Here is a 22,408-nt window from a genome sequence, read left to right as displayed (position 1 = left end):
GTATTGTCGCAGAAAGTTTGTCTGTGTAGAATTGAGGTGCGTCTCTTACACACACAGCACTCTTGGATTAAATTTGTGTAGGAGTTCATTTATGTCATCCAGATTGTGGTGTAGACCTGTGGCATTCCAATGTATAATATGTGTAGCCATATTGCAAGTGTTTTGTGCAGTGTGTCGGGAGAGGCAGTTTGAGTTAGCTCACGAGGCCTTCCCAGGCCTCTTACTACAAGGTTTTTCTTTTTTCCCGGGGCACTCCGTGGAACTACTCCGTTCCTTTGGCATGCGGAACACCGGAGGAGTGTTGGTTGCATCCATTGCCTATTCAGAAGCGGTGGATGATGATGCCCGCTCGGCGGGCGCACTCTGGGGTTGCTCGAGTCTGCTTGCCGTGGCCTTGGGACCCGCACGCCCGGAGGTCTGCTGCGGTCCTTCTTGACTGGGCGCGGAACAGCATTGGCTGCTCCTGCCAGGGGGGGGGGGGGGTCTGGTGGCGTAGCCATCAGCAGCCGACTTCGGCAGCCGCCGAAGGATGTGGGGCTGCCCCCGGTGCGTCCCGTCGGTCTAGGAAGGACTGGACTCATTGTGGACAGCGAAACGCTTACGTGCCTCTGGAAAGGATAAGTTGAGTTTGACTTTCAGTTCTATTATTTGTTTCTCCTTTTTCCACGACGGGCACGATCGCGAGTAGGCAGGGCGATCTCCTTCACAGTTGGCACAGCGCGTTGCTGAAGTGCAGATGTCTGAAGCGTGTTCTGTTGAACTACACTTGCGACTAGTATCACGCCCTCTGCAACTTTGCGACTCATCCCAAAACGCTGACACATGAAGGATCGATGCGGATTTGGAATGTATCGTCTGACATGAAGCTTTCAGTAGCTGGTTTCTATTGTTTCAGGTAGGTGGCTGGTTCCGAAAGTAATGATTACGTGTTTGCTTGGTATTTGCTTGTCATCTCGCCTTAATGTTATCCTTTGCACTTTTAGTACATTCTGGTCTTGCCATCCTTCTAGTAGTTCACTTTCACTCAGTTCAAGAACGTCATCTTCCGAGACAACCTCGCGCACTGTGTTCATAGACCTGCATGGGCCCACTGAGATGAGAATTTCCTCAAATGCTACAAATTTTGAGTTTGTCATATTTTACTTTGTCGCGATGTTCGAAAAAAATATCGCCACTTCCTGTCTTTGTACTTTATAGCCTGAGCCAATTGCTTCCGTGAGACATTTCGCTACAACAAATGGTGAGATCATTCTGATGATGTGTGGTGTTTTATGGCGCAAGGGCCAGGTATGGCCGAAGAGCGCCATGACAAAGGTGATATTAACGGTGTATTGTGAATGGTGTACACAATGAATTAGATAATGAATTTCTCCTGGTATATGTGACGTGGCTGTAAAAAGGCCTAAAATTGGTTGCTGTGGATGGCGTAAAATATACAGTTGCTAAAGTTATCACACTAAGTAGTGCTGTGGGCTATGGTAATGGGGTTTAGTTAAAAGCATGACGCAATAAAACATAACATTGACACTTCAGCTTCGAGAGAGCGTTTGAGTACAGGGGCTGTTATACGTGCGCTAAAAATTCCCTGGCCAAATGATTCCCAGAGTGTCTGTTTCAGCTAAAAACTCTAAAACTAGTTTCGGATTAAAAAGCGGTTCATTGCTGAGAAAAAATTTCGGGTGAAGAGGAATATTTTCGCGATATGCAGAAATGAAATACCTTTTTCTCTGTGCTTCTATTGCAGGGCATTGAATAAGAACGCGCAGGACTGTGAAATTTTGACCGCACTTACTACAAGTGGGAGGAGGCCCCCCAGTAAAGAGGTAAGAGTGAGTGCCGTAAGTGTGTCCTATTCTTAATCGGCAAAGAAGCACTTCGTTATATCGTGATGTTCTCTCCGATACCCAATATCCTAATCTGGGTTTTATCAAGTGCAATTTATTTGATATCTGAGTACTCCACTGTTGCTGCCAGTGTATTTTCAGCTTGTGACGCAAGTATGCTTTAAGATCTGTGGCTGGGATGGGTATGTTTATGTCTATGTCACTAAAAGCTACTGAAGTAGCTTTCTCGTCAGCAGCTTCGTTGCCTTTTATACCACAGTGGTCAGGTACCCAGCATAGGATGATCATTTGTTTATTACTATAAGCTGAGCATAGCAATGTATACAGTTCATTAAAGACAGTGTTTTTATGTATACGTACATTCATTAGGGCTCGAACTACACTCAATGAGTCTGTGAACAAAATAGCCCTAGTCAGATTCGTTTGCTTGATTTGCTTTACTGCAGAGAGTATTGCATACGCTTCCGCTGTAAAAATACTTGTATGTGGTTTCAATGTACTGGATATTAAAAATGCTGGTCCTAGTGCTGCGTAGGCAACACCAGAAGGGGACTTAGAGGCATCCGTGTAAAATTCAGCACAAGAATACTTCTCCTGAAGCTCAAGAAAATGTGAGCGTATGTGTGCCTCAGGTGCTCGTGTTGATATTTCTGCAAACGACACGTCACATTTGTTAGTCTTAAACTCCCAGGGCGGTGGAAGGCGCGTAGTTGCCATTATGACATTCTCTACCATCGACGCGCCCGTTTCTTCGGACAATGCTTTCAACCGAAGGGACAGAGGAGGTCTAGTGCCTGGGCGGTTACGGAAAAGCCTAGCCGTAGACAGGTCGTAAATAACTGAATGGCATGGATGATGGAAATCTGATTTCACTTTGAGGGCGTATGAGAGACGTAAATATGTTCTTTGAAGATGTAGGGACCATTCGTTGGATTCAGCATACAGGCTTTCTACGGGGCTAGTCCTGAACGCACCAGTAGCAAGACGGATACCCAAGTGGTGGACAGAATCGAGCATCTTCAAAGCACTAGGCGTCGCAGAGTTATACACAATGGCTCCGTAGTCAAGGCGTGACCGTATAAGGCTTTTGTACAAGCTCAAGAGGCATCTTCTGTCACTTCCCCAAGATGTGCGGGACAAGAGCTTCAGTAGATTCATTCTCCTCAAGCATTTCATTTTCAAATATTTTAAGTGTGGGATAAAAGTTAGTTTCGAGTCTAAAATGAGGCCTAGAAATTTATGTTCATGACTAACGGATAGCCGTTCTCCATTAAGATCAATAACTGGCTCCGGTATTACCCCTCTCTTATTGGAGAAAAGAATGCATGTACTTTTTTCAGGGTTTAGTTTAAAGCCGTTCTCGTCTGCCCACTTAGACAACTTATTCAGGCCAAGCTGCACTTGTCGCTCGCAAATACTAAGATTACATGACTTGTAACCTATTTGGATATCATCCACGTATATGGAATAAAACATTGTACGTGGTATGATAGTATGGAGCGAATTGGTTTTTACAAGGAATAAAGTACAGCTCACCACTCCACCTTGTGGCACACCTGTTTCCTGAGTAAATAGACGAGATAGGACATTACCAATATGAACATGAAATGTGCGGTTGCAGAGATAACTTTGAATCATCTTTAGCAAGTTGCCTCGGATCCCATTCCAGCTAGATCACGAAGAATTCCCAAACCCCAAGTAGTATCGTATGCTTTCTCCATGTCTAAACATACTGATAAGAAAAACTGTTTGTGCACAAAGGCATCCCGGATATTTGTCTCGATACGGACAAGTTGATCTGTTGTGGATCTATGTTCCCTGAAGCCACACTGCAAGGGATCTAGTATCTTGATACTTTCAAGAAAATGCACCAAGCGATGGTTAATAATTTTCTCAAAAAACTTACATAGGCAGCTTGTTAGGGCTATAGGCCTATAGCTGCTGGCCAAAGACGGGTCCTTGCCCTCTTTCAGAATAGGGATTATGACTGCTTGCCTCCAGGCTGACGGGATGTAGCTGGCAGAGAATATGGCGTTAAAAAGAGAGAGGAGTGTTTTGTGTGCTTCGGGATGTAGGTGTTGAATCATCTCGTAAATTATTCGATCGGTTCCAGGAGCTGATTTATTACAACTATGTAGTGGAGCCTGAAATTCAGCCATATTGAAAGGACGGTTGTAGGATTGATTGCTCTTTCCTTTTAGGTCCAGAGGCAGTCTCTCAGCTTGTTTCTGGCATCTAAGGAATGCATCGGAGTAATGCAATGGGCTAGAAATGTTTTCAAAATGTGCCCCTAGAGAGTCAGCTTGGTTCTGAAGAGTATTACCTTGCGTGTTTACTAATGGTAGAGGATGAGTTTGCCGACCTTTGATTTTATTCACTCTGTTCCAGGCTTTTAGTTCGCCAGTATAAGAGTTGATGCTAGAAATATATCTCTGCCAGCTTTCCCTTTTGGCACGGCGCCGCGTTCTTCTACCCTCAGACTTTATTTTCTTAAAAATTATCAAGTTCTCTGTAGTTGGAGAGTCTCGAAGGTTGTTCCAAGCTTTATTTTGATTTCTACGCGCTTTTTTGCATTCGTCGTTCCAACATGGAACACGTCGCTTACAGGACGATCCATTTGCTGCGGGGATACATATTGACGCCGCATCAACTATGAACGCCGTGAAATATGCCGCTGCATCTTCGATAGAACGATTACTGATATCATTCCAAGTCAAATGTGTCAGCTCCCCGTATCGTGTCCAGTGGGCACAACCGACTTTCCACCGGGAGACATGTGGAGAGCACTCATCAGCTTTTGTTAGTTTTATGACAATGGGGAAATGATCACTCCCGTAGGGATGCTTAATCACGTTCCACTCCAGATGCGGCAAGAGTAAACTCGATGCGATGCTTAAATCGATAGATGAAAATGTTTTGTTTGCGACACTGTAAAATGTAGGTTCTTTCCCATTAAGCAAGCAAGCATCTGTAGTGAGGAGGAAGTTTTCAACTATGCCTCCTCTGGCAACACAACGACGGTTTTCCCAAAGGGTGTTGTGCGCATTAAAATCTCCAACGACAATCTTCATTCTGATTCTGATTCTGATCATTCTGATTGTTTTGGAATCGTACTGACTGCGTACAACGTGGTACTTGGAAAATGATTGTTTTGGGTGCATGAAAAACGTGTTCATCGGTGCGCCCCCTCTTCAGGGAGCGATCAGGTAGCGGTGGCTTTAGCCGCTTGCCATATAGCGTTTGAAAATTCGGCGGCGATGGTAGCCACCCACCACCGAGCCCAACAAGGGGACGCTACAAGATTGGAAGAATACCTGCAGACGCCAGCCATGCATCGCTGCTATAACCTAATATAACATACCCAAGATTGGATAATTACACCAGGTTAACCCTTGCCGCCCAGAATACGGAAGTGAGAAAAAGTGATAAGAAGACAGGAAAGTAAAAGAAAATCGTGGTTTTCGGACCCTTTGCTTCTATCAGTGTTTTCCTGCTTTCCAGCATGCTTCCACGGTAACTGCGCGCCAGACCACTTCTGCGTAATCCAAGGCAATTATGGGACGTTAATATGAAAAACAGTGTTAGGGAAAATACATTGCCTATGTATTCAGAATGAATGGTGGATAGTGGGACGTCTTTACCAATGTAAACTCCGTGATTTGTCTGGCGGTGTCCTTCAACGTGCCAGCAGGCGAAGTGAAGTAGAAACTTATAGTCTAATTGAATGGTATTACCTATTCAGATCGTATTTGAATTCAGAATTCACACTTAAAAATGATCGAATACCCATTTCCCTTCGAATGCAAGGTATAACAGCACTTTTGAAGTCTTAAAGGTGAAGGAAGGGCCGATACAAGTGAGGATTCTTATTCTGAATGAGTGCGCTGCTGGAGAGGCGTGGCTGTTGCGCAGAGACCGACAAGTTCCTGGCAGAATTCATGCACGGGTGTTAATGGGTTCTCCTGAACAAGTTCCTAGCTGTCATTCAGCATGAATGCCTCATTTTGGAGGAGCTTGTAAACCCTGTTTCATATGGTGCGCATTTGACTGCGTTTTCGCCCTTGCGAATTCATAGATGCAGGAAATTGGCGTCGGACCCTTTGTGCGTGCGTTTTTTTCGATGTTCGGAGTGCTTAACATTTCTGCGAAAACGCACATACGGCAAGGACGGGGAACCAATCACAACGTGGATCGTAGACACATCACTGTGGTCTTCCTACTTAATTTTCTCAAACCCAAAGAACCTTGACAAAAACGGTTTCGCAGTTGTTTTACTTTGTTTTATCGAAGCAAATTGACGCAAAGAATAATTCAGTCCTCCGCTAGGTGCTCGAAAACGTCAGAAATTGCAGCTGCCGCACTACGTGCATGTGAAGCGTCAATCCGAAGTTCACATTTACTGAAATTGTAGCTGCGTACGATGTAGTGCAAAATCACACCTTGTGAACCGAGATGAAATTTGCTAACTTGATTCAGGCAAGTAAAGAATTTTTTTAGGCTCACCATGCCAGCAACCCAATAAATCTGGGTGTCCAATATGGTGCCAGATTTATCTTCATCAACAAACGCAGCAGATATGCAATTATCTCTACGTGTACGATGGGCACTCTGTTCCTTCATTTGCTTCAGTATCGGCCTTATGGCAGTGCACCGGATAACTGGATGCAGCCATTTACAATACAGAAGCGGCTTATTTAAGCGGACGTACATTTGGGATGCATTACATTGAGGTATGCAATATAAGATAAGCGTAACATGCTTTTCTCAGGAATCACACTCGATAATTTCTTTCGTTTACTCCTCTAGAAGAGAGCAGAAGGGCGCACTTACCCTTTCTTTTATTCTACAAATTTTGGCGTTTTGCGTCTGCCGATATGATTATAAGGCATTTCTCAACATCTGGGGTTCTTTAATGTACACCTAAACAGGAGTACGCGAGTCTTTTTTATTTCATTTTCTTACCATCGAATTCCTCGACCTGGCTCAAACCCGTGACCTCGAGTTTAGCAGTGAAACGCCATATCTACTACGTAGCGGCTAATTATAATTAGGCTACCACGCCGTTTCTTTTTTGCTGCTGTTGTTGTTAGGCATGGACTGGAAAAAACTTTCATGGCGTACGGGCCAAAGATTAGCTTACATGATGGCTATATAAATTTGTTTTGGACGCCCGAGCTCCAACTTCAATTAAAAACCTGTACCGATTACTCCGCATTCCGTTACGGGAGAATGGCGGAAACATGAATGGAATGTTCCACTGAATTTTTTTTTCTATAAGAATACGTCCAGTAAATCTGAGAACAGGTTGCCGGATGGGACAGATGCGCTTTACTTCTTTGAAGCGGCAAGCAGGAAATTTACGTAAGTTTTTCCATCTGCATTTCGTAAGACTTACTGATGGCAAACTATATGACAAAAATACACATGAGAGATACATGCTTGAAGAGCAAGAAACATATTCCTTCTCCAAAGGCAACCGTACAATAACATAGTAGAATGAAAGCCGACACTGTGGCCGCAATGCACGTGCAATAACAGGGAAGCAATAAAGAAAATAAAGCGAAATAAATGAAAGAAACAAACGCATCTATTCCTAAGGCATAAATACATCATATGCAATTATAAAGACCATTTGAGGAGTCTGAACGCATACAACTGCGCGCGAAGTTGTACGAACGACCCTTCCGAGAAGTATCGCCAGCAGCTTCAAACGGTGCGACCTTGATCAAGGCCATGCACCTAGAAGAGAGAAGGCCGCCGCGCGACCTCCTTTATTTGGCAGCCAAGTCACGCTATAGTGAGATGGTTGTGTCAAAAGGGGCAGAGCGGAGCCGGCGCGCACATGCAGCACCGGACGCTGTTCGGCAAACGTGCTTATCCTTCTCGGCTGAGCACGACTTTCACCACGTCTACGGCATGAAAAAAATATTGCATTGGAGCGCATGGGAACAATGCCTTTTTATTTCTCGTTCAGTTTTACACTCTCCATAATTAAGAGCACAAATCAAGACATATAATCCTTTAGTTGGAAATACAAAATATTGGTGCCCTACCACCCTGGAAGAGGGATGAGGGGCGAAGTTGTGTATGTGTACGCCTTAATGGCGTACTACACCTCCGCCATGCGTCGGGCAGGGTTGCACTATCTTAGGGATCGGACCACGTATGGAGATCGGTTAAACCTGCTTAATCTCCGCCTCGGGTCAACCCAGCATCGCACTATCTTCGGGATTGCACTCTTAAGCAAAATCACACCCTTTTGCCGCAACAATAATCGTCATCTGTCTTGTCCACATTTTTTTCTTTAACGAGGCGAGCCCGGTACTTTTCAGTAACGAACGGCACGCGCTTTATCCGCATGACGTAGCATTCCCGACAGGAAAGTAGTGGGCGCGGCGTTTTCAAGAAAGGAAACGCAAGCAAGGCAGATGATGATTTTTGTGTGGCAGAGATACAGCCCAAAGGGTGTAACTTTGCCTAAGAGTGTGGCCGACGTATGGGAAGTGCTTTACGCCTGCTTCACCTTCGCCACGGGCCGGCCCGGTATTGCACTAGCTTTGAGATCGGCCCACGTGTGGGGAGTGCCTAATGCCTACTGTAGCTCCCCCGCTGGTCGGCCCGGCAATTTACTATCTTGAGATTCATTTTCTACACGCGAACACCATAGTGGGGAAAGTACCTCTTAGCAGCTTCGCTCTAATACAGACCGAAACATATAGATATGTAATTTTCATATCTGCTACGCACAATAGTTTGAACAAATTTGTGTCAATTGCTGGCAACGCTTATTCAGGGGCACGCGTTCACGTTGAAGGATAAGCATAATTTTGACAATATGGATAAACATGGCGCATCGTAAGTCAAGCTTGCGAAATTACGTTTGGTTGTTTCTGTGCGAGTCTTCATCCATTCGAACGCAACGATGCCTCGCCTTTGCTATGCACTCACCCCCCCCCCCCCCCACTGATATCAAATTAGGACGGCGGTCCAAGTGTGCGAACAGACAGATTTCCTACTGACCCAACTGTGCGGGCAGCATGGACAAGATATGTTCCTCGGAAAGTTTTCTTGCAAACAAAGTACACAGTTGCAAGCATTACTTTCCTGTATTGCTACTCTGTGTTCTCAGAAAAAAAGCATTCGTCGCGCGATTTATCCGCTGATGGTTGCAAATGCATGATTTTGGTTACGCACGGCACCAGCGTAACGCACGTGCTAACGATCTGTATTTCTTTCGCTCAGAGACAGGGTCCTTGAACTGTTGGGCGTGCTTTTTATTGGCATTTTTTGTCCAGTTTAATGCTCGTTTGATTTTTATTTTATTTCAGCTCTGTGATAGGTATTTCCTGCCAAGGGATTACGTGATAACTGCCTATACAGATGTCAAAACCATAAAAGTTTTCGAAGTTTCCCTGAAAACCGTTCGCGTGAAACAAACTGCAGCTCCAACACTGTTTCTGAAGTGCCGTGTATATTTATCCCGGCCACAAGCATCGAGAAGCACCAGAAAAGAAAAGATAATAAAATAAATTATGGGGTTTCACGTGCCAAAACCAACTTTATGATTATGAGCCACGCCGTGGTGGGGGACTCGAGAAATTTAGACCACCTGGGGTTCCTTATAACGTGCACCTAAACCTAGGTACATGGGTGTCTTCGCATTTCGCCTCCATCGAAATTCGCCGCCGTGGCCGGGATCAGAAAAGAAAAGAATGCGCTTGGAAGCCGCTTCTTTGCAAGTGAAAGTAATAGTTTCCAAGCAGACTCAAGCTGAAAAGGAGGCCAAAAACAATAAGTTTCTCCGACTTGCTCGAAGCCTTGCCAAACCTTCAAAATTACGACTTCTGGGCTATCATCAACAAGGGCCAGAAGATTTTCTTCTTTGATTTGGCACTTCATTCGGCTCCTGCAGTCTGTTCGTCGGTGATTGTGCCGTCGGACTTGCGCGTAGAAGTGTTTTTTTTGTGAAACCCACCTGAACAAGTGCGGTGATGTCTTAGGTCACACAGCTGTTGGCTGTGTGACCTACGTGATTTGAAAGTAGTGCTACAGACGATTAAAGAGTTTTAAAGGAGTATCTTCGCTGAGCCTTCTCAGAAGATTCGTAGTCTTCTGCAAATGGTAGCAACTTTACTGGAAGACGTGAGTGATGAGTATTTTGCTTGCAAATTGCAAGAATGGCATTTCGAGGCGCTAAACTTTTTCAAAAGTCAAGTTGACCTTGTTTTAAACAATGCTAGCCAATATCCCCCATATTTTTTTGCTTTTGCCTGCCTTTCGTTCAAAATTTTACCTCATGCGTACATGTTTTTGATAAGTTAGATGAAACTTAAGTTACCGCACCCTGACACAATCAGAAGGCTCTGTTCGTCATATGATGTAAGTACTGCAAGAGAGCAACAGTTATCTGACTTTCTTATGAGAAGCGAGTTGTGACCACCTACAAAGAGCATGAACGGACTAACTTTAATGATAGATGAAGCGCACCTTAAAGCATATTTTGATTGCAGGGCTGAATTTGCGACTGGTGTTGCTGCTAATTTATCAAACCCCGCAAAAACAACCATCTCCTTTATAATCCAGAGCCTACTTTCTTCAAACAGGGATGTTGAGCGCATCTTACCTGTTGCACAAACAGATGCTAGGGTGTCGCATGACTTTCTTTCGAAGCTTATTAATAATCTGGAAGCATCTGGTTTAGGAATCATAGCACTCATATCAGACAATAACTCCATAAACAGAAAAGCTATCTCATTCTTTTCTAAGACCGCAAGTCTCAGCTTGTGTACCAGCATCCTGCCGATCGATCATGCCCCGTGTTTTGTGGTAGACCCGGCTCACGTAATTGCTATGGCAATAACTGGCTGAATCGGCACAATATTGGGAAGTGCATGTACTTTCCTGACGCAAAACGTACTGAAGCCCAAAAGAGACACTAACAGCATCCTTTATATTTCTGTATCAGCTGCACAAAGCTGGAAAAAAATGAGCTCGTAACCGTAGCACGAACACTTACCATAAAAGCACTGTACCTTTTAAACATGAAACGCCAGAATGTTAAGCTTGCCCTGAACATTTTTACCTTTTCCACTGTTGCTGCTCTTAATACAGTTTCATTACAGCATGAAACGAAAACATCCAAATACACCGACACCATTTTGATGTGGTGGAATGTAAATGTAGACACACACAAAAAAAAATTGATCGCCCTTCCTCTACTGTGAAGAGCGGTGCAAGCGATGCCCGGGATCCGCGGTTGTTCGTTGTCGTGACGCCCCGGCTTCGCACTGCCTCACGGTGAGGTGGCGTCGAAGGGGAGCCCTTTCTCGAGTCAGTTCTCGGCGAGAGAGAGAGAATAAACATTTATTTTGCAAAACAAGTAGAAAATTTCCTCGATGAGTGGGGCCCTCAGTCCAGGGCTCCATTGCCATGCGCGACTTCGCGAGCCCGCTGGATCAGCCACTGCTGTTCCTGCCGGCTTGTGCTGAGCAGCGCAGAATCCCAAGAGGAAAGGCTAGGGCTGGGTATAGGAGGAACATCTGAAGGGTTAGGGCATTCCCATGTGGAGTGCTACACCATAGGTTTGGCCCCACAGTGGGGACAATAGGAAGGGTATAGGGTGGAATGAAAGATATGTAGCATGTGGAGACAAGGAAAGGAATTGGTCTGCAGTTGCCGCCAGACAGCGGCATCCACCATATTAAGCGAAGGATGAGGAGCGGGATAGTTATGGCGACTTTGTCGGTTGTACTCGAGCGTCTCGGTGTACTATAGGGGCTCTGGCGGTGCGTCGTTGGGTTGGACAGCTCTTTCGATGGTGCCCGGCCAGTCATACCTCGGGCTACCGCATTCACGCGTTCATTACCAAGGAGAGAGGCGTGTCCAGGAGTCCAGACGATACGCACCCTGCGTAACGTGGGAGGGGGGACAGAGGAGAGAATTTGATGTGTGTGTGCAGTCACAAGTCCTTGAGCGAAGGCTCGGCAGGCAGCCTGCGAGTCTGTCACTATGGTGATAGGGGTGTCTTGTGCGGGAAGGGTCGAGGCGTGGACAATGGCCAGGGCTATTGCCCCTTCATCTGCTGAACAGCTGTTCTTGGCGACGTTCATGAAACGCCGCCTGTTCTTCGGCCGAACACAAGACGCGCGGCCTGCTCTCGCTGCCGTTCCTTCAATGCAGCCTGCACTTCGGCAGAACGAACCAAACACCACCTCCCCATCGGATTGCCGGGCCCGAACTGGCGGGCGCGAGGCGAGCGAACACGCCATCACACCCTTTCTCTCCTCAGGACGAAGGGGATTGGTCGCGCCTTGCGCAGCGTCTAAAGCATATAAAATCTCGCTTTAGGGGGCGTGTATGATTAACCGAGAGTGGCTGAATCGGCATTGCGGTCTCGCAACCTGGTGGTCGGTCGTTCTAATCCGCAGCCAAACACGCATTTCTTTTTACTTTCGCAAGGCTTGAGTTTTTTCATGCGGTAACACCAACGCCGACACGAGTGCGGCAACACAAGCTTTGCTTGAAAAGGACAACAGCTTCGAGATGAGCTGCAACGCCCAATGACATCATCCTCATGTCCTCAGCTCGAACATCTGAGCAGTATAGTTCACTGGCTCAACCACTGGACACGTATCAAACATAATAATAGTCGCCTGACTCGTAAAACACACTCTGCTTTGAGCCATACCACGCAGGCCATGCACGAACTCGCCATATTGTCACGTGGTCGTAACGTCAAAGAACACAGTAGCAATACTTTTAAACACAAAACTAACGTTTATTGGGCGAACCTGTGCCCACAGAAGAGGCTACACTTATAGCACAACGATAGCGGCGAACACGGTCGGCGATCGTCGAGAATCTGATCAGCGGGTCAAGCGCGTCGGCTTTTATAGAGCAGTTGTTGAATGTTCCAGCCTAATCGTTCGGACCCGCGTGCCTCCCACAAAGTTCTACACCATTCGCGTCAGGTGATGAAATCAGATAACATAAGGTTCGGCGACAACAGACAGCGGATAGAAGCATCGATAACTTTCCAGAAACTTCGGATACATGCAGCCGCGTCCCACGCTGTGCGATTACATTTGTTAGGCGGCGAAACGTGGTTGCCCGATACAGATAAGTACACGTGTCAATACCCCCCTTTTAAATAGCATCGTCCCGATGCTACAAATATGAGAGAGCGAAACACAAATGGACACTTATTAAACATAAGTAACAATACAGTGAAAGGAAACAAAGTCCAAAGGTCAGTTACGCGAAGCCCCAAAGTTCATTAACGCTGGTAGTACGGCTTGAGTCGCACAACGTGGACTATTTCAGGTCGTGAGCGGCGCCGCTGTGATAGCGAAATGCCGTCTGGCACGACCTCATAGTCCAGTGCGCCAATACGTCGGATGATCTTGTACGGTCCGAAATAGCGACGCAAAAGCTTCTCGCTCAGTCCTCGTCGGCGTATAGGGGTCCAAACCCAAACACGGTCACTGGGTTGGTACTCGACGAAGCGTCGTCGGAGGTTGTATTGTCGGCTGTCGGTCCTCTGCTGGTTTTTTATTCGCAGGTGGGCGAGCTGTCGGGCTTCTTCGGCGCGCTGGAGATAGGTAGCGACGTCAAGGTTCTCCTCGTCAGTGACGTGCGGCAGCATGGCGTCGAGCGTCGTCGTCGGTTTCCTGCCGTAGACCAGCTTGAACGGCGTGATCTGTGTTGTTTCTTGCACCGCCGTGTTGTAAGCGAATGTTACGTACGGCAGGACGGCATCCCAGCTCTTGTGTTCGACGTCGATGTACATCGCTAGCATGTCGGCGAGGGTCTTATTCAGCCGCTCCGTAAGACCATTCGTCTGCGGATATTAGGCCGTTGTCCTCCTGTGCCTTGTCTGACTGTATTTCAGAATTGCTTGGGTGAGCTCCGCTGTAAAGGCCGTTCTTCTGTCAGTGATGAGGACTTCTGGGGCTCCATGTCGCAGCAGGTTATTTTCGACAAAGAATTTCGCAACTTCGGCTGCGCTACCTTTCGGCAGTGCTTTAGTTTCAGCGAAGCGGGTGAGGTAGTCCGTCGCCATGACAATCCACTTATTTCCGGTTGTTGACGTCGGAAAGGGTCCCAGCAAGTCCATCCCGATCTGCTGGAATGGTCGGCAAGGAGGCTCGATTGGCTGTAGTAATCCGGCTGGCCTTGTCGGCGGTGTCTTGTGTCGCTGACAGTCTCGGCATGTTCAGACATAACGGGCGACGTCGGCGGTCAGACGCGGCCAATAATACTTTTCTTGTATCCTCGATAGTGTCCGGGAAAATCCGAGGTGTCCAGCGGTCGGATCGTCATGTAGGGCGTGCAATACTTCTGGACGAAGACCTGACGGGACAACAAGAAGGTAATTGGCGCGGACTGGTGAGAAGTTCTTCTTCACGAGTAGATTGTTTTGAAGCGTGAAGGAAGATAATCCGCGCTTAAATGCCCTCGGGACAACGTCATTGTGCCCTTCCAAACATTCGACGAGGCCTTTTAGCTCCGGGTCTGCCCGTTGCTGTTCAGTGAAGCCTTCCGCACTTATCATTCCAAGGAAGGCGTCATCATTCTCGGGGCGCGTGATAAGCAATCGGCATCTGAGTGTTTTCGTCCGGACTTGTAGGTTACAGTGATGTCGTATTCTTGTAGTCTGAGGCTCCACCGCGCCAGTCGTCCTGAAGGATCCTTTACATTCGCTAGCCAACACAACGCGTGATGGTCATTGACGACTTTGAATGGCCTGCCATAAAGATAAGGGCGAAATTTAGCTGTAGGCCAAACGATGGCGAGGCATTCCTTTTCTTTCGTAGATTAGTTGCCTTCCGCTTTTGACAGCGACCGGCTAGCATAGGCTGTCACTTGTTCGACTCCGTTTCTCCTCTGGTCTAGAACGGCACCGAGGCCTAGGCTACTGGCGTCAGTATGGATTTCTGTATCGGCGTACTCGTCGAAGTGCGCAAGTACGGGCGGCGACTGCATGCGTCGTTTGAGTTCTTCAAATGCGTCGGCCTGCGGCGTTTCCCACTTGAACTCAACATCACATTTAGTTAGACGTGTCGACGGCTCGGCGATGCGTGAAAAGTCCTTGACAAAGCGCCTGTAGTAGGTACACATGCCAAGGAATCTACGAACTGCCTTCTTGTTGATGGGTTGCGGGAACTGTGCGATGGCAGCTGTCTTGTGCGGGTCTGGACGGACACCAGATTTGCTGATCACGTGGCCTAGGAACGAAAGCTCATCGTAAGCGAAGCGGCATTTTTCCGGCTTCACAGTAAGCCCTGACGACTTGATGGCCTCTATTACTGTCGCAAGCCGCTTGAGGTGATCGTCGAAATTTTAGGCGAAGACGACGACGTCATCCAAGTAAACGAGACAGGTCTGCCACTTCAATCCTGCTAACACCGTGTCCATGACGCGCTGGAACGTTGTAGGCGCCGAGCACAGTCCGAATGGCATAACCTTGAACTCGTAGAGGCCGTCTGGGGTGATGAAGGCCGTCTTTTCGCGATCTCTTTCGTCGACTTCTATTTGCCAATAGCCAGACTTGAGGTCCATCGACGAGAAGTATTTAGCGTTGGAGAGCCGATCCAATGCGTCGTCTATTCGTGGGAGGGGGTCTACGTCCTTCTTCGTGATCTTGTTCAGACGACGATAATCGACGCAGAAACGTAGGGTTCCGTCCTTTTTCTTTACCAGGACAACAGGGGATGCCCACGGGCTTTTCGACGGCTGGATGATGTCGTTGCGCAGCATTTCGTCGACTTGTTCTCTTATAGCTGCACGTTCTCACGGCGAAACTCGGTAAGGGCTCTGGCGGATTGGTCGAGCGCACTCCTCGGTGATTATGCGATGCTTATCGACTGGTGTTTGTCGAATCCTCGATGACGTCGAAAAGCAGCCTTTGTATCGTCGGAGCAGACTTCTGAGCTGCTGTTGCTTAATCACGGGGAGACTTGGATTAATGTCGTAGTCTGGTTCGGGAACCATCGTCGTCGGGGTAGATGCGGCGGAATCCGAGAGGACAAACGCATTACTGGTTTCCAGAATTTCCTCGATGTACGCGATCGTCGTGCCCTTGTTGATGTGCTTGAACTCCTGGCTGAAGTTTGTCAGCAACACTTCAGTTTTCCCTCTATGCAGTCGAGCGATCCCTCTTGCGACGCAAATTTCACGGTCTAGCTGTAGACCTTGGTCGCCTTCGATGACGCCTGCTACGTCAGCGGGTGTTTCGGTGCCGACCGAAATAACAATGCTGGACCGAGGCGGGATGCTCACTTGGTCTTCGAGCACACTCAAGGCGTGGTGAATACGAGGGCTCTCCGGCAGTATCGCTTTATCTTCCGACAGCGTTATTGACTTCGACTTCAGGTCGATGATTGCGCCGTGTTAGTTCAGGAAGTCCATACCGAGAATGACGTCTCGTGAACACTGTTGCAGGATAACGAAGGTAGCAGGGTAAGTCCTGTCATGAATGGTTATTCTTGCCGTGCAGATTCCAGTCGGCGTGATGAGGTGTGCTCCAGCGGTTCGAATTTGAGGGCCTTCCCATGCAGTTTTAACTTTCTTCAACTGGGCGGCGATGGGTCCACTCATGACGGAGTAATCGGCTCCTGTGTCCACTAAAGCAGTGACTGCGTGGCCGTCGAGAAGCACGTCGAGGTCGGTGGTTCTTTGTCTTGCGTTGCAGTTAGGTCTCGGCGTCGGATCACGGCCGCGTCGTGTTGAACTGAAGCTGGAACGTCGCGTCGTCAGGTCGTCTTTCGTCGTTGTATTCTTTGCTTCCAGACTTCGTCGGGACGGCGGCGTGTCGTTATGTCGTCGAGGTAGTTTCTTCGGTGTCTTCGTCGGCGGCGGAGGATCTTCGTCAGGTCGACGAAGAGCAACCGCACCTCCATCGGTTGCTGCTTTTAGTTTTCCGGATACGGGCTAGCTGACCGGCCCCGGGCTGGGCCAGTGTATGGCCGGCGCTGCGGTGACAGATAGCGACCTGGTGATGGCGAACGCGACGGTCGTCGAGAGCTCCACTGAGTAGCGGCGAGGTAGTCGGCGATATCGCGGGGGGAGTTGGCCTTGCTGCGGGCGCGGAGCGTTCACGGCGAAACCTCGCAGTCCCTTCTCCCGGTATGGACATCGTCGGTAGACGTGACCCGCTTCTCCGCAGTGGTAGCAGAGCGGGAGGTGGTCAGGAGAGCGCCAAATGTCCGTCTTCCTAGTGTAGGTGCGCTGGGCGAGGGGTGGTCGCGCTGGCGGCGGCGGCGGCGGACGACGGAACTGCGGCGTGACAGGACCTTGACGGCGTGCTACGGCGGCGTAGGTCATCGCTTGCGGCTCAGGCTGCGGCGATTCAGGGGCTACTCCAAGTTGTTCTTGGAGCTCCTCACGCACGGCGTCGGCAATCGAAGCCACTTGAGGCTGTGATGAAGGGAACAGCTTTCGTAGCTCCTCCCGCACGTCAGCTCGGATAGTCTCGCGTAGGTCGTCGGTGGCCAGTGACTGAACTCCGGCGTAGTTTGTCGAGTTTGTGCGGCGGTCGAATAGCCGGTTTCGCATCTTGAGTGTCTTCTCGATGCTGGTGGCCTCGCGAAGGAACTCGTCGACGGTCTTCGGTGGGCTTTGTACCATTCCGGCAAAAAGTTCCTCCTTCACACCACGCATGAGTAGGCGGACTTTCTTCTCCTCGGGCATTTCAGGGTCGGCGTGGGGGAAGAGACGGCTCATTTCCTCCGTGAAGATTGCGGTTGTCTCATTAGGTAGCTGCACCCGGGTTTCTAATAGCGCTTGGGCTCGTTCTCGGCGCACGACGCTTGCGAATGCCTGCAGGAAGCCGCTTCGGAACAGCTCCTAGGTCGTTAAGTTGGCTTCTCGGTTCTCGAACCACGTCCTGGCAGCGTCTTCCAATGCGAAGAAGACATGTCGCAGTTTGTCGTCGCTGTTCCTGTTGTTAAACGCAGCGACTGTCTCATACGTCTCAAGCCAGCTTTCCGGGTCCTCGAAAGTTGAACCGCGGAACGTCGGAGGCTCCCTGGGCTGCTGCAGCACGACGGGGGACGCTGGGGCTGCCATTGGGATGGACTTGGTGGCAATCTTCCTAGTCCTCTCAGGCAAAAGTCCGTGCTCCGGCGGCAGTCCTTGCAGCCTGCGGCTACCTGGCTCGTTCTTGGCGACGTTGGTGTCGTCCGCATGAGGACTTGGGTCACGGCTTTGTGGGGGCGTCCGGTACATGAATGCAAAGCACCTCTACCAGATGTCACGTGCTGGTAACGTCAAAGAACACAGTAGCAATACTTTTAAACACAAAACTAACTTTTATTGGGCGAACCTGTGCCCACAAAAGAGGCTACACTTATAGCACAATGATAGCGGCGAACACGGTCGGCGATCGTCGAGAATCTGATCAGCGGGTCAAGCGCGTCGGCTTTTATACAGCAGTCGTTGAATGTTCCAGACTAATCGTTCGGACCCGCGTGCCTTCCACATAGATCTACACCATTCGCGTCAGGTGATGAAATCAGATAACATAAGGTTCGGCGACAACAGACAGCGGATAGAAGCATCGATAACTTTCCAGACACTTCGGATACATGCAGGCGCGTCCCACGCTGTGCGATTACATTTGTTAGGCGGCGAAACGGGGTTGCCCGATACAGATAAGTACACGTGTCCATGTACTGTTTGGAAGAACCTCATTTCAGTTATGTTGGCCTGGGGAAATTTCTAACCAATAGCCTGAAGGATCGGCTTCGAAAATACCGCCAGTTGTCAGAGGCCAACCACCATGTGCGCATCAGTCAAATATAAGTCAGAGACAAAGCTGAGTTTGGAAAGAGTTCAAGATTTCCCCGAGCTGGACATGCTGCAAGCATCAAGTGTGTCAAAGGTAGATATTTATTCATTGGAGAATCAATTTGGGGTCCCCGTGACACATTCTGACACTGAGGCAAAATCTTCTAGGCTGCCAGCGGTAACCTATGTTGCTGCCCAGTGCGCCTGCGCTCTTTTCAAGAAACTAACGTGCACATCATGCAGTGAAAACCTTGTTCAGCAAGATGTAGACTTAAATAATGCAGAAAATGTCCAGAGGCGGGCTCAAGTTCTCACCAGTCGGTGTTGTAAAAGCTCTGCTTTTCACAGAAATGATCCTGAATAGGCTCAGGGCCCCAGAACCCCCGACACAGGTTTTCAGCCCTCCTAAGCAGATGGATGCACCTGTGGGCCTTGTATTTTCAGTCCTTGGAGATACTGAAGACCTAGATGTGTTTGATTTGTCATGCAACATAGGAGAAGATGGAGCTTGTCGTTGGTGCTGCAGCAAATACAATGTTGAAGAATTTGTGCCGCAGAGCAAATGATAAATTGTCCCATGCCAAGAACCGTTGCAAACTAAACATTTTGAAAGCTTGAATATTTTTTGTCATGGTGGAATTGGTCTTGGTACGCTAAACGCAAGCGAACCTTCACTGTAGACTTGAGTTGTGTCTGACAAAGTTAATATTTTCTTTATGCACCGGTGTTTAAAAACTTGTTTTTATTATGCTGTCTGTTTCTTAAGTGTCATAAAGCATATTTTTTCTCGGGACACTCTAAGCTACAGTACTTTATCATTCGTGTATCAAAATATTTCGTTTGTGAATGTGTCTTCATCAATTCCTCAGCATTTTATGAAATCCCAGATCACTTGCAAACAACGCTTGTGGAAATGGGAAACCAAGAAAAACTGCTGCAAAGGCTTGTTTTGTGACAGTAGTTTGTGCATGGCAACTGCGATTTTGATATCCTTTTCAGTAAATGAACCTTGAACTGAATGTCGAAGAAAATCTGAACAAGAAATGTACATTTATTGCTATTTTCGGTAGCATAACATTTGTTCATATTTAGGAAAAAAATTATTCTGGGCTTTGAAAATGTACTTTTGCTATTCAACTCCCCATGCTATTCAACTCCCCAGACGGGGACCGCGAAGATTAACACCATCCATCAGGGATGCAGAAATAACTTCAGACCTTCACAAAAATGATCTAATAGCATACAGGAGAATAGGAGTACAAGCCAGGTCCTTTTGAGGATATATAATAAATCTATGTAAGTGCTGAAAGAGTCCAACCGAATATCATTTCTTTAATAGGGTGTTTCATGCGAAGAAGTAATAGTTCGGTGGGAACTCGCAATTACTACCTGCTAATATTACGTCAAACCCCTGCATTTGCTTCGAGTTCTTGATAAGTTAGACTTTGCCCTGCCATCTTGTAACCTTCCTGGTTAGCTCAGATGGTGGAGTGGCTGCCCCGGAAAGGCTGTAGTCCCAGGTTTGAGTCCTGGACCAGGATAAATTTTTCTTTAATTGCGATGCTTTTCTTTCGAGGAACCCGTATTGGTTTCCTTTGCAGCTATTGCTACAATCGGGCGGAGGCGTCATTTCTCCTTTATTAATTTATTAACTTTATGAATGCAAAGAACCAGCCAACGCCAATAATTTCTGCGGCAGTTGTACATTCTATGCCGTGGAAGGGAAAGAAATAGTCTCTTGGCTAGGTTGATATTACTTTCTGGAAAGTGGTAATTTTTCAAAACTATAATTGTTGATTATTGTGGTGATTATGGTTAAAAAATTGCCTGCGCGCATTCCTGCGCACGTCGTGCGAGCATGGCGTAGTGAAATCGGCTTGTAGGCCCATCCCACTAGCGTGACGTCAGGCAGTCGTGTGGAGGCCTTGAAGGTGGCTTTGCCCAAGGATACTAGACTACATTTAGTCTTAAAATTGGCGAAGTTGCACGGAACCACCACCAATTTGTGCATCCGTAGTGCTGCCCTCGCACCCAGCTCCACGTTTTCTGGCTGCCACTGCGACAAAGGCTGCGATTCAAGTGTGTGTGGCGGCAGTGTTTGCTTCTATCTCGCACAGCAGGCTGATTATTTCGATGATGATCTAATGGTGCGTGATAACAGTCATATTCAAAGCAAACCATGCCGACGTGTTGCATTCCCGGCTGCAGAAGTGGCTAGAAGGAGGACGTGAACCAGTCCATGCGTCATTTATTTTTTGCCCTCCCATCAATCAGCACCTCCGTTAGGCGTGCAATAAAGCCAATCAACGTGCAAATAAACAAATATCACCAAAGTCCAAGGTATGCAATCTCCATCTTCACGAGCAAGACCTTCTGAAGGGCTACGTGCATGTTATCAATGGACAGACTTTCACAAGCCGCAAGGCAAGTGGTCACTCGCTTGAGGGTGTCGTCCCCAAAGTTTTTCCAAACCTTCCATCGTATCTGCCTAAACCTTCACAAAAGAAGTGAGAAAGAAGGATGGATAATCTCAAATTCTACTGATCGAGCTGCAGTGCCACTTCGTGGAGAAGGTAGCACGGATGCATGAAATGAGCGAGGTACTGATTCTATACCTGAAGCTGTGCAAGAATGAAAATGACATGCATTGTTGTATCCCGCCACCGCCATTGTGGTACAAAGTCACAGTTGAGGGCAGCGACGGCGTATTCATCGCATTTTTCATTCTTGAAGTTGATGGAATACGGCTGGAAATTGAAAAATTTGTAGAGGTAGGTAGCGAGAAACGGGCTACGACAAGCGATTTTGGCCGTTCAGTCGCGGCACTTTGGAGCGTGAACGTTGCCACCGCCGATTGCCTGATATTGTTCATAAATACTGTACACAGGCTTAACGTTTGTCAAGGATTAAAAACGAAGAGCAAAAACCAAATTTCTGATAAATGCAAGGTTCTGTGTACAGAGCCGACATGTCTTCCGTGCTACACTCACAGAAAAAGCAGCTGGCACAAGCCACTTGCAGGCAAATTATGATGCAAATGAAACAAAATAAACGTAAAACCTTGCAAAAAAGGCCATCAGCACTGCAGCAGCGAGGGCCTCCTTTATGAGAAACATTGAGAACCTAAAACAGCAACTCACAAACGAACCAACCCTCGAAATCATCATCATCATCATCATCATCATCATCATCATCAGCCTGGTTAAGCCCACTGCAGGGCAAAGGCCTCTCCCATACTTCTCCAACAACCCCGGTCATGTACTAATTGTGGCCATGCCGTCCCTGCAAACTTCTTAATCTCATCCGCCCACCTAACTTTCTGCCGCCCCCTGCTACGCTTCCCTTCCCTTGGGATCCAGTCCGTAACCCTTAATGACCATCGGTTATCTTCCCTCCTCATTACATGTCCTGCCCATGCCCATTTCTTTTTCTTGATTTCAACTAAGATGTCATTAACTCGCGTTTGTTCCCTCACCCAATCTGCTCTTTTCTTATCCCTTAACGTTACACCTATCATTCTTCTTTCCATAGCTCGTTGTGTCGTCCTCAATTTGAGTAGAACCCTTTTCGTAAGCCTCCAGGTTTCTGCCCCGTAGGTGAGTACTGGTAAGACACAGCTATTATATACTTTTCTCTTGAGGGATAACGGCAACCTGCTGTTCATGATTTGGGAATGCCTGCCAAACGCACTCCAGCCCATTCTTATTCTTCTGATTATTTCCGTCTCATGATCCGGATCCGCCGTCACTACCTGCCCTAAGTAGATGTATTCCCTT

The sequence above is a fragment of the Dermacentor variabilis genome, chromosome 3 (genome assembly GCF_050947875.1).
Source record: "Dermacentor variabilis isolate Ectoservices chromosome 3, ASM5094787v1, whole genome shotgun sequence".
Taxonomy (NCBI): Eukaryota; Metazoa; Arthropoda; class Arachnida; order Ixodida; family Ixodidae; genus Dermacentor; species Dermacentor variabilis.
Note: the sequence above shows the minus strand (reverse complement) of the source record.